This window comes from Protopterus annectens, chromosome 4.part1 (assembly GCF_019279795.1).
Source record: "Protopterus annectens isolate FY-2018-M chromosome 4.part1, PAN1.0, whole genome shotgun sequence".
In the NCBI taxonomy this organism is placed as follows: Eukaryota; Metazoa; Chordata; order Ceratodontiformes; family Protopteridae; genus Protopterus; species Protopterus annectens.
Genome location: NC_056734.1, coordinates 131,560,590 through 131,574,455, shown reverse-complemented (window position 1 = coordinate 131,574,455; position 13,866 = coordinate 131,560,590). Strand labels below are relative to the sequence as shown.

The 13,866-nt window shown below is 36.0% G+C and overlaps 1 protein-coding gene across 1 annotated transcript in view; it reads left to right on the top strand.

Annotated features, from left to right (window-relative positions):
- PER2 (period circadian regulator 2) overlaps positions 1-13,866 on the top strand; it is a 1,339,110-nt gene that overhangs the window by 28,293 nt on the left and 1,296,951 nt on the right. The window lies entirely within an intron of this gene.

Below are 13,866 nucleotides of genomic sequence, written 5' to 3'. Positions count from 1 at the left end.
TAATTGGCCAGGAGGGCGTAGGGGTTATAGATTTTTAAGGAGGTTTTTGGTGTTCAGATCTAAGAGTATGACTGGGGAGGTAAGGAGTTAAGATAGGTGAAAGAGAGGGGCAGGTGGAGGGTTGGAAATGAGTTTGTGAGCAGTGGTGAATTGTATGAATTTCAGGTAATTAGGAAGCTCAAGCAGTTTAAGGAGTGGAGGGAATGGCAGTGATGGGTGGAGTTTTGAACCCTGTAGCAAATTTACAGACTTTGTTACAAAAGCCTTCCAGTTTGTTTTTAGGCTAAGCTGGAGATCAAGTAGAGGGGCACTATACATAAGAGAGGGGAGCAGGTAGGAGGAGGCTAGAGTATGTCTGGTAGAAGTGGTTAGAGATTTTGTCTGTGTAGCAGACCTAGTTTTTGGTGTGTGTGTTTTTTTTTTTGGTTTCGTTTTTTGTTTGCTTTTTGTTGTTTTCGTCTTTTTTGTCGTTTTTCGTTTTTTTTTTTTGTTGTCGTTTTTTTTTTATTATTTATATTTTGGATGTGGATATTGAATTTTAAATGTTCATCAATGGTGACTCAAAGTAGTTTGTTGTGAGGTATAATTTCAGTTAGTGTTATTGTGGCTTTTTATTTTAAAGGAGATTTTGTCCATGATGAAATTTCTCTAAGGAGAATATAATGATTTTTTTGTTTTTCTTGGGACTGAGAGCGAGATGTTTTTTTAACATCCAACTTTTGGTATTGGAGAAGACTGAGTTTTTTTGAAGGAGTCCTGAGTTTGCTGTGCATATGATTGTGAAATCATCAGCATACTGGATCAGTGTAGCATTACCTATAGATTTGTGAAAGTTATTAATAAAAGTATTGAAAGTAAGGGACCGAGAATAGAGCCTTGGGGGGCAGCAGTGGGATTGTTGAGAAAGGATGAAGTGGATTTTTTTCAAACAGCTTGTGTGTTGGAGAGAGAGCTTAAACAGCTTGTGTGTTGGAGAGAGAGCTTGTAAACCAGGCTATGGAGGAAGGAGAGAAACTGAGGGAGGAAAGTTGAGATAAGACTAGAGGATGTGAGACTGTGTCAGTGGCTTTGGAGAGAACTAAGTAAAGGATGGATACAATTTTCCCAGAGTTGCAAGCATGATTAATGGTGTCAAGGAAGGACAAAAGCAGTGTTTGTGCTGTAGCCAGGTTTGAAACCATGTAGTGTTGGGGTAAGGTGATTGTGTGTTGGGTATGGCAAGAGTTTGTGATTAATGCACCTCTCGAGGATTTTAGAAAGAGATGAGAGAATAGCTATAGACGGAAGTTGGTATTGTCGGTGTTATTGACTCCTTTGTGGAGAGGGGTGATAAAAGCTTTCTTCCAGAGTGAGGGGGTATAGGCTTCTTGGATTGACCCATTGATCATGGAAATTGGGAGGGCAATGCTGTCTGAAGCTATCTTAAGGAAGGATGGAGGCAGATTATCAGGAGCGTAGGAGCAAGGATTTAGTTTGAGGGGTTTTTATGGTGGAGATGGGCTTAAGACTGAAAGGTGGAGTGTTAGACGGAAAAGCAGTGGATGGGGGACTATGGGAGGGAGAGAGGATGGAAAAGTTTGCGGTTAGTTTGGCTATGCGGTCAACAAAGAAGGTGCTGAAATTAGATTTTCATGGTCTGGGGAGCTTGGGTTAGGGCATGGATTGTTTTTCTACCAGGGTTTAAAAGGGAGGAAATGCAATTCCAGAACTTTTGGGGGTTAGAATTCTGTTCTGATTGGAGTTTGGAGTAATATATCTTGCAGTCTTTAGTTATTAGTTTCTTCAGTCTTTAGTTATTAGTTTCTTCAGTGAGTTACGGAGTTGTTTGAATTCGATTAGAGAATTTAACTTTTTTTTTTTTTTTTTTTTTTTTTTTTGGTATTGCTTCCAACATTTGTCGCTGAGGTGCATTAGTTATCTGGATTCTAGATAGCCATGAAACGGTTTTGGCTTTTATTCTTTTTTTATTCTAAGAAGGGCTAGGCTGTTTAGTAAGTTTAGGAAGGTTTTGTTAAGTAATTAGTTGCACTGTCCAGAGGCAGAGTCTGTAAGGGAGACCAATTTTTTTTTTTCAGACAGTCATAAAATGTCTGTGGATTGAAGTTGGTTAGATTACGAGTTTGAATGTATTGCTATATTTGGACAGAAGAGGTACACTGGAAGGCATAGGCTGGTAGGTGTTTGCGAAGGGGATCTGCTATAATTCTGCTGTTTGAGATTAGGTTAGGATGAATTGCTAAGATCCAATCTAGTGTAGTGCCAGAGGAGCTTTCTTTACTGGGTCTGGTAGGGTGGTTTACTAGGTGGGAGAAGTTAAAGAAGTTAACTGTTTCTCCTTGAGATTGTGAGGAGATGGTGGTGTGTTGCTGTTTACAGTGCTAAGGATCAATTTTTCCTTTTTGTTGATGGAAGAGAACCATGAGAGAATGTCTTCAGGGATGGGGATGTTATCATAATAAAAAACCACAAGACCAGAATCCAAAAAAGCGTTTAATAATCCTCTGACATCTTGGCTTGTATGCCTTCACAGGAGAATACATAATATCCATTACACTCCATATTTATAGTATACACATTAGTCTAATAAAGCAATAATCCAATTAATCAGTCACATCATTTCATTTAATACAAACATTTAAAGTAAAACTCTCCAGTTAAAATCTGCATTCATTCCTTGTGGTGCCAAAGTATCACATTTAAAATATAAATAGCTTTCTTATATAAAAGAACATTTTTAATATTGTTATGCAGATAATTATCCGATACTTTTTCTAAAATTGTCCCAAATAAACCCCCTGACTGACTCTGATATGCGTAATAAAAATGTTCTGCTACTGAACTAGACATCTTTTATCCCTAATGTGTTCCAATAATCTAACTTTTAAAGGTCTTTTCGTTTCCCCAATGTAAAACTTGTTACAGGGACATTTAAGCACATATATAATGCCCTCTGTATCACATCTAAAACATCCTTTAATATCTAATTTCCTCCCATTTATACTATCAAAGCCTGTAACTATTTACCACAAACCTCAATTCCCTGTTTCTGATAGAGACTCTATTTTTACTTTCCTCCCTTTGACTAAAAATTTTTTTATATTTCTACCTACTTTATATGAATTTTTTAACTTCTCTGGTAACAAGTTCTTTGCTTCCTTAGATTTTTTTAGATAGTTCCAGAAATATTTAACCATTTCTAACACCTTATCACTGGAAACACTATATACCATGTCAAAATAAATTTCTGAATTATTTCTTTCCATGTTACTATTAAAATTACTCACCTCCCTCTTTCCTGTATAAACCTGTGCATCAGCTACATATATTTTATGATAAGCTTCATCTATTACTTGTTGCCTATACCCTGTGGAATAGAACATCATATACATTTTTGTACCTCTTCTTGTAATTCTTGTGTATCATTACTTAACCTCTGTAACCTAATAAGCTCCCCTAATGGGAGAGCTTCTGTAGTATGAGGAGGGTGACCACTACTGGCTTTAAGATATTTGACTTGACTCTCAAATTTTCTGTGCATCCTTGTATGTAAATATCCTTTAGGTATATGTAACACCACATCTAAAAACAAAACTTTTTTTCCAATTTGTATTCCTTTAAATTTCGGATTATATCTATTCATCTGTAAATTTGAAATAAAATCTTCTACTTTTGTTTCCCCTCCTTCACACAAAAAAATCAGATCATCTATAAATCTGCTATAACTTTTAATATGCTGATGGAAAAATGTAGTTTTATAGATGTACTCCTGTTCAAACAAACCCATACTTAGGTTCACATATGAAAGGGCAAATGCCGCCCCCATAGCTGTTCCTTGTTTCTGCCTATATAGCTCACTTTTAAATTCAAAAAAAATTATTAGTGAGACTGAAATGCAAACATTTTATGAAATACTCCGTTGCTGGACCTTCCCCCAAGAAAAACCTTACTGCCTCCAAACCAAAAGCATGATAAATGTTTGTATACAGGCTTTTAACATCAAGGGTGATCCAATACATCTGTTCATTCCAGCTTATATTTTGTATTTTTTGCAAAAAGTTTGACACAGCCTTAACATAAGCTGGTAACAATAACACCTTAAGCAGAAATAATTCATGTAAAAGACGCCCTATATTATGTAGAAAACAATTGCTTCCAGAAACAATCGGACAACCTGGAGGGTGGTTCAGATTTTTATGAATTTTGGGTACACAATAAAAATATGCCATACTGGCATTGCTGTTAATAAACTTTTTCTTAACATCTTCATTAGTCAAGTACCCTAATCTCACTCCTTTATGTAACAATTACTCATATTCAGAGATAGCCAATTCATACATATCACCACAAACTTTCTCATACACTGTTCTGTAATTTAAATGGTTGTAGCACATTTCCAAATACTGTGAAATATGTAAAATGACTAATTTTGTTACCTTTATCTGCAGGCTTAAAAATCAAATCTGCATTTCTTCCTAATGCCTGCAGTGCTAGCCATTAAGTTTTATTCAAATTGTATGTCACATTCCCAATTTTTTTTTTATTTGAAAAACTCTTGATCAATAGAATAATTAAGCATACTCTGAAATTGTATGACATCTATACAATTAAATACTGGTATGAATTTACTTTTCACCTGTATTTTGCTAGTATCAAATAAGTAATATGCATTAACAGCATCTTCTGAAACACTATCATCACTACAAGTAGAAACATCTTCATTTTATTTTATTTTAGTCTAGACTTGCATTGGTCTACTGATAGGGATGTTATCACCAGGTGGAATGTAGATGGCAGCTACACATAAAGATTTATGTTTTTTTTTTACTTTTAGGAAGGCTATGGATGGTTCAGCAGGAGCGATTTTAGGAATGGGGTTAGTATATGGAATGACTGTTAGAGAAGAGGAGTAAATTATCGATACCCCTCGTCCTATCTTAGGTCTATCATTCCATATAATTTGGTAGTCAAAGGCATACCTCTCCACTGTCCAGAGTTTTGCAGAATGTTCAGATTTTTGCCTGATATTTTTGGTTAATTTTTCATAAAATTGTGGTTTTCTGGCAAACTAGTGGCAAATCATTTAAGATTAAAGTTAGAAAATAATGACAGACATTTGAGTTTCAGGCTTCATACCCTTCAGAAAACTCATGCTACCTGTTATTCTTTCAACTTTCTATCTTTGTAAGAGCAATATTTAAAAAATCCCTATTTTGGGGCTTCTGTCCCACATTTATTTATGACTTTGTCCAGTTTTTTTGCTCTAATAGGTTGAGAGGTATGGTCAGGGGGAAGAATTTCAGTATCTTTGATATGAGGTTTGAGCCAGGTTTCTGAGACTGGTGATAGTCTGGATGGTCGTGTGACAGTCAGACGTGTAAGTTGGGTATGTTATTACAAATACTTTGGGTATTGATTGTAGCTAGGTGGATGGTTTTGGGGGAGGATGATTGTGGTGATGTAGAGGAACAGATGTTGGAGACAGTGGGCCCAGAATTGGGATGGATGTCACCAGAAATAGAGAGCGAGACTAGATGCAAAAGATGTGTGATACTGGAAAAGTGTTGCTTTCTAGAAGCATATATTTTGTTATAGGGAAATTTTATTTTGAGTAATAATGGAACTAAACTTATGTTTGGTTTTGGTTTATAGTAGAGTTGTCACAAATATTTTGTTACTATGGCTAGATGACCAATATGCCACTTGCAAAGGGAAGTTTTCTGACAATAACGTGGTAAATTGAATAAGAGGCTGAAGAGACCTGGACCTAGTACTGATCTTTGAAGGCTGAGTGTTCCAGTTGTTTTGAGGCAGATTTAATGGCTGGGTATCGCAGTCTGATAGTTTGATATATTTTGTAGCAACTACTGAACTACACAGGTTCCCTAGACCAAATTGATGATGACTTTTAACTTGTGTGATATGATATCAAAATGCGCAACTAAGCTGACAAGTGTGGTGCCTCAGATTGCTTTTCTATATGTTTCTGTAGACATTATTAGTGGAAGGTTGTGGTGTTGCATTGGCCTGTACTAACACATGCTTATTTGGATGTAAAGTGAGCTCACCTGATACGTGCTCAACACTGTTAAGTGTGAATACATTCTATATACTAGTCGTGAGAGTGCAGTATCTTGGAGAATTTCTGTTTCTCTGAGCTGCAGCAGTCTTGCAGTAAGTATGTTTTGTATCTAGCATAGTTGTCTATAGAGAGTGCAGTAGTGTATATGTTGCAGGAGGATACATTCCCCCACATCAGGGGTGTAGGGGTGAAGCCCCCTGAAAAATAAAACTTTGAATTTTATAGCAAAACTTCAGAGTTAAGGTGTTAACTTAATGTCACCTATTGGTATTGTTTGTACTTACGATGTTGAGCATACATTAAGTGAACCTTTGTCATGTAGTCAGCATAGGTTTGTTTGATTAAAATATATTTTTTTCTTTCATTCCCCTCTGATCTCATTTATACTGGCCTGGCTCTCAGTGCCTCACATTCATGCTGGAACTGTCAGCCACCCCCCCCCCCAACTTACCTCAGTATTGCTGGGGCTAGGTGTGGTCCTGGGGGCTTGTCTTGTCTGTGCTTCTGTTTTTTTTTTTTTTTTTTTTGTCCAGCCCACATTCCCTTTCTCACCCCCCCCCCATTTTCTTTGAATGTGTCTGAGGGCAACTCCCCTTTTTGGACCATGCCTTTCCATAGGGATTGTATTATCTAGGCCCTCCAACCCAGGACAGGCATGCCCATCCCTTCCCTGACACTCCATAGTTGACCAACCACTAATTGAATTCAGCTCAGCTGGGCCATAGTCGGGGCTTTATTCTTTTTTACTTCACCAGAGTTGCAGCTTTGATCAAGATGATTTAAGAACTGCTGACAGCCTTTTGTAGGATTTGGAGAGTATATAGAGAATGGAGATAGGTATTAACAGATCAGGTGAGCTGGGCAGGGGTGACAGTAACAGTTTTGCAAAGTTCAGGGACCATGTGCCTCTGCAAAGAGAAATTAAAGCACGTAAATTGCATCCTTAAAAAAACTGAGTTAGAACAGGTGAGGATTCTATAGTTATTTTGTTCAAAAACCGTTCTCTTTGTGTGATCTGCAATGTAGTGTGATTTCCATTGCTGTACAGTTGAAATGAAACTACCTGTTTGTACATTCTTTAAAAAGTAAGATCTTAACTTGTGTGTAAAATACTGAATGTGATTTGCCTTTTATTATAACACAAGCAGAATAGTATGATAAAACTACTTTTACTGCATTCCTGTTTTGTGTTAACAATCTGGGCAGTATTTCCACTTGTGAACCAAGTATAAATTATGTCTTTCACACAAAGATAATGTAGATGTCCCTATCTGGAATGGAGATCAGGTTATTGAAATAGAATGACAGAAGTCAAATGCAATGTCACCTTTTTCCAGAAATCCCAAACAAGACCACTTCTCTGAATTACATTTCTTAAGATGCATGGCAGAACAGGTGAAATTAAAGCAGCCAGCTGAATATTAGTCAACTCTAAGATTACTAAATGTTGGAAGAAGAGGACAGTTTTCTTCTCTGTTGAGCACTTCCAGTATTAGCAGGCACCATATACGCACAGAAAAGCAGAATTTAAAAATAAGTCTCCTAAAATATACCTTGCATCACAGAAGCACCAGCAAGCCTTTAATTCATACAAGGAGTTAAAATTTCACAGTGCAGCCATTTAATATACTTAAAAAATTGGCCCAACAAAAACAACTAAATGTATAGTTCTATATACACTAAATATATTAAGAGTTGGATTTGACAGTAGCTGAATTTGACATCCATTTTTGCACTTTCACAGTGAAAATGTGAAATAACAGCATCTACTATTGGCAGGTCCATGAGAAATAAATAACCTTTGTAGTGAGTCCTTATTTCCTGGCCCTGTATCTACTCCCCCTCTTTTAGATTGACCATGCACACTTTCAGCATATTTAATAGATCAAACCAAAACCTGCCAAAGATTAAAAAAAAACTCATCATGGAGACTTTATATTTAATATAAAAAATATTTCTTATTGAGAAGACTTGAAGATAGGAGATACTTTCATCCTGTGCTGGTAACAGATTTCATCAAGCAAAAAAACAGTGTAACCATTTAAATAACATTAAAATCAAGTCATGTGATAAAAATCAACCAGTAAGCCTAAGGCTGGCATCAAAAGTAATCAAATGAAACTCCTGGATGAGCATATCGATACTTTCAAGTAAATAAATACCCTTGATTCCTTTAAAAACATAAATCCTTAATAAACCTTAAATATTTTTAAAACCGCTTTTAGATACTCATTAAGTCCTGGAGTTGTATAGGCAGCTTCTCATGGAGGCTTTATATTTAATGTAAAATATCAACTGGCAAAACAGAGCTTCTCCAGTATTACAGCCCCACTTTAAGCTTACTTTTTCCAGAACAAAGAAAGTCTTTTGAATGAGCTACCTGGAATATTGTCTAGCGCAATGCATTGTGTTTATTTTTCTAATAGCGTGTTGATGTCCTTGAACTGCTTTTTTTTTCTGGGAAGTTTTTCCCCCACATAAAACTATTTACAGCCAGAACAAGAAGGAACATAAATAATTTGGAAATAAAAAAACCACGGAGGTCACAAATCACGCCAGTCGAAGTAATGGATTGATCTTTTTACTTGTTTGTTAGTGCTTTCATGCACTAGAATGTGTGCACTAGTATTTTAAATTTTAACAGAGAGTTTCAAAACTTGGTTTAAAGTAATTGTTTAATTACAGCTAATTTAGTAACAATGGGAGTGGTCAACGACAAGCTCTCTTCAGAGGCATATATATAAAAGTGTTTTGTTTTACATTGCAACTTGTCTGAAGAAGTGCACACATTCTAGTGCATGAAAGCGCTAACAAACAAGTAAAAAGATCAATCCATTACTTCGACTGGCGTGATTTGTGACCTCCGTGGTTTTTTTATTTCCAAGTTTGTTTGTTCCTGTTTTTTGCATTTATAACATAAATAATTTACTTGTGTTAATGTATTCTGTATAGCCAAATCTTGTATACCTGTTCTGACATCCATATAAAAATGACTGCTCGCTATAAATTTACAGATATTGCAGAAACCATAATACTAAGTGCTTTTTTATTTTCATTAATTTTCTTTGCATTGAAATCCTTACCAAATTCTAACATGTTTTGAAGTTGCCCATTTTTTGCTTAAAAAGAGAGAGAAACAATGGAAACTCTCTTACTGACTTTTTGGGACTCCCAGTTATCAGTCCAAGTTTTCTGTTTTTCTTGTCCATTACTGCTAATGTGCTGGGAGTCTGCACTCTAGGTGCCATAGTGCTAGTGAGGGTTTAAAACCAAATTATACATCAGTGATTTTGACGGGTCTATAATTTTGTGTCCTGTCTTTTGTAACATCATTATACCTCTCAGCTACTCAGAGTTTTGCTGAATGTCCAGATTTTTAACTCTCATAATTTTGGTGTATTTCTCAAAATTTGGTTTTGTGGTAAATCATTGAGGATTAAAGTTACTAAATGACAGACATTTGAGTTTTAGACTGCTTTTACTTGATGCACAGTAGTGTATTCAAAACCTGTTATTGTAGCAGTTTTGTAGGTTTATTAAGAGTAATGTTAAAATTCTATCTTCTACTTTTGGCTTGGTCCATAATTTTTGCTTCAAGAGGTTCAATGATAGGAACATCACCAGTTACTCTATCCATTTCTTTGCCCCCATCTCCTGGCAAGCAAGTTTTTTTTTTAATTCTTGGGGTTTCTTATTAAAGTCTTGAGACTTGCTAGTTATCCATGAAATTACTGTGACTTTTTGCTGCATTGTATTTCAGCCATTTGAGATGTCCCGCCTAAACTTAGGCTAAACTTAGGCTAACTGTTAACTTTGATAATCCTTCCTGTACACTATGGTTAAGTTTGCAGTTTTCAACAATTTTGAAAACTTTAAGTATCCAAAACAGCAAACATTGATTTATTTATTAAGACAGTGATAAGTCACAGAAATTCACAGAATTCATCCCTATCCCATGTAAAAAAAAAAAAAAAAAAAAAAGATTGCAATGACAATATGTATTTATTTACTTGCATTTGTTTACCAAGATTATTTGAACTGGGCCCCCCTTTTCAGCAGGGGCCCAAGGAGAAAAGCTCCACATACATTTACACAAAGCAATACATGTTTGCAGTGCAATTTTCAAAAAGTTGTACAGCAGAAAATAACCAGATAATTCAACAGTTTATAAATACATATAAGCAGCATATAGTCAGCAAAAGTTAACAATAACCGTGTGTGAACCTTTTGTAGTGAATTGAGAGAATATCGGCCACAGGCAGAATAAGATAGGTAGGATCATAGGTATGAAAATAGCCAGAAGAAAAGATGTAGTAATGAGAGAGAGAGAACCTAGAATTTCAGCTTGGGTTAAAAGAAAAACTAGAATAGTTAATATAGAAGTAAATGAGTTGAAATAATGCAGCCAAGTAAGTGAGGAGAAATAATGTAGCCAGGATGAACAAGAGCAAGTCCAATTATCCATGAGATACATTTTTGGACTTACGGGACTTGTGTGAATTCTGTTATTGGGAATGGAATGTCATTCCACAGTTTGAGACATGAGTTAATTTGGTCACACTTAGTAAATCATTATCACTTGATAGGGTTCTTTTTTGGAATGTACCAGGCAAGAATATTGGCTACGTTTGGGCAGTTTCAGGGGTGTGGATTAGAGTATGTGTCCTATTGAGTTTAGAGTAAGACGAGCAGTGCGTAAGTTGTAACCAGAGGAGCTTTTGCAGTGGTTTGACCTGTATTTTAGGATAGCTATGAATTTTGCAATTTTGTTATAGCAGTATTCTTGATGGCTCATTTGTATAGTTTGTAGATTGATAAGTATGGTGGCCTGTTACAGAAGGGATGGAAGTAGGTATGTTGTGGCAGTTTACTATTGAAAATGCGAACGGCACTTGGGCGACAGTCGGATAGTCGAACGTATAAGGTCGTAAACACGGATGTCGAAGACATAATAATCAATCTAGGAACGGTTTTAACATGGGTCGAGGTAGGGAAGATGTTTGTAGTAGGGAATAATACTGAACACCTACCTCGACCCATGTTAAAACCGTTCCTAGATTGATTATTTTGTCTTCGACATCCTTGTTTACGACCTTATACGTTCGACTATCCGACTGTCGCCCAAGTGCCGTTCGCATTTTCAATAGTAAACCGTTGTGGCTATACATACTTTTGCTTCAGTTAAACATGAGTTAATTCTGTAGAGGAAACCAATTTTTTTATGCATTTTTTGACTTTTGTATACATATCAAATTTTATATTTTCATTAATTACTACTGTTAAAAACTTGGATTGTGAAACTTTCAGTTCTGGTGTTACTGGAAGACGTTATGGTGAAGTTGGGTTTGTTCTCTTGGAATGTTTTAGGAATAAATAGATCTGTTTTTGTGGGTTCGGTAGAAGATGGGAGTTATAGAACCAAGCCTCTATAAAGAAGAGGGATTTCTGTGTTAGTTGGTGTAACTTTTCAATAGTTTTAGCTGAGCAGATGAGTGTTGAATTATCTGCTTACTGTACTGTAGAGGCATTTTTGGTTGATTTGTGTAGGTCATCGATGAAGAATATTAAATAAGAGTGTTCCAAAGATGGAGCCTTGTGGATTCCCTACAGCTGTAAGAAGGAAGGAAGGAGTTGCCAGTCCATTTGACTGCCTGTTGTCTGTTAGATAAGTAACTGAAGAACCCATGACAAGGATGGGCTACCTAGTCCAATGGCAAATGGTCTGTTAAGAAGTTTAGGATAGGACACCATATCAAAGGCTTTGGACGGATCAAAGAACACTGCTGATACTAGTTTGTCAGTGTGGTACAGTGCTGCTTAATGTGAGTACAGAAATTTAAGGAGTGCAGTGATGGTAATACAATGTGGGCATAAGGCATGTTTGTTTGGAGAAAGTAAGTTATTTTCTATTGTAGATTTTAGTAGTTGGTGAGAGATGTATTTGTCTAGGATTTTGGGCATAAGGCATGTTTGGTTGGAGAAAGTAAGTTATTTTCTAGTGTAGATTTTAGTAGTTGGTGAGAGATGTATTTGTCTAGGATTTTGGCTAGAAGGAGAGGATAGCGATGGAATGATAGTTGAAGTCTGCAGAGTATCCATCTTTGTGAAGTGGTAAAAATGTAGGATTTCTTCCAGAGCAAGGAACATAGCCCTCTTTGGAGGGATTGATTTATAATGCTAACTGGTAGGCTACTGCTTCTATTGCTAGTTTATCTGGAGCAAGAGTGGTAAGCATAAATTTTGAGAAGTTTTTATTGATAAAGGACATTTGCATATATTGTAGTGATATATTTGGCTGTTGAACAGACTCTTGTGTAAGTATAGGGATAGTTGTGTCTTAAGAGTGAGGCAACTGTTTGTAAGAAAAAAAATATTGAATTGGATACTTATACTTTCTGTGAAGTTGGCTGTTGTTGAAGTTCATTTGGCTTGTGCATCTGGGGTAGATGAGTTTATTTATTGATGACCAGAATATTTTATGATTAGTATGATCTGTATTTTGTTGGCTGCTGTAGTAAGATCTTTTATCTGATGTGATCTTATTTTTGGCCTAATTTCTAAGCTGTCTGTAAATCTGGATATTGGAGTCATTTTAATTTTGTTTCTGGTGACTCCAGGCTTTGTCTGTCTTTATCATTAGTAGCTTTGTCTTTGTTAACAAAGGAGTACTGATAGTTAATAGATGGTCACTTGGAAGTGGATTCTAAAATAAGTAAAAACAAAAGCTGCTTGAATCATAAAAGGATTTTTTATGTTAAAGAAGTGTGACCTAGGAACTGTCTGGGGAAGACATACCCTCTCGGTACAGTAGCAGCGACATCATTGTGGACTACAAGAAGTACACCCCTATGAATGTGTTTGCAGTTTTCTATTTTTCAAATGATGATATAGAGCAATGTAGGAAGGTGACCCATCAGAACAGCCCTGTGTGAGTGATCTACTGATACATTGCATGTGTGTAGATATGCTGCAAGTTACATATCAGTCACTTTACCTTAATCCTTGTGGCGGTAGTTGCTTAATGTATTTATCCAAATTTATTAACCAGATAGAGCACTGATTGCAAATGACCAATTTCAGTCTCAACACAAGGAGAAATAAGTAGTAAGATTAAGTAGAAGTACAATATTTAACTAATTACAGATTGTATGGAGTATATGGAGCAATCCTGAGTCAGTGGAGAAAAATTTAAGGCAACGTTCTGAAGCCTAGTAATTATGATGCATTTAGTGAACCACATCTACATACAGTCTGTTTTTGTCAAAAATAATTTCATTTAGCATTTTTATATAATGTAAAGAATACAGTATAGTCAGGTAATACTAGATCAACCATAAACAAAGCAACTAACAATTTTATACACTGCATAAAAAAACATGTAAAACAGTATCACTTGTAAGGAAAAGAAGCTTTGTGAAAACTGCCATTTGTCTAAAAAAATAGATATAGAACTGTATTAAATGGAAGTGATTCATTTCATGGCATTGTACCTCTGACAAAAAAGCTGAAATCTCAGGTTTTCAAAGCTAGATATTTAATTTTAATATGGGAATCAGCATCACACGGAAGCACAGCAGGAACCCTACATTCCTAATCAGATGAAGTTTGTGTTCCCATAAGAGGGCAGGATTTAGAAAAATAGCCAGTGGCTGTATGAAGTGCATACCGCAGGTAGTTCAGTTTATGTGGCCATTGGAAATGTGATTCAGAGACATTTTCAGCCACAGTGAGGAAGACTTCCTTATCAGATAGCATGTCTCTGAACACCAGTATTAAAAGTATTTTAT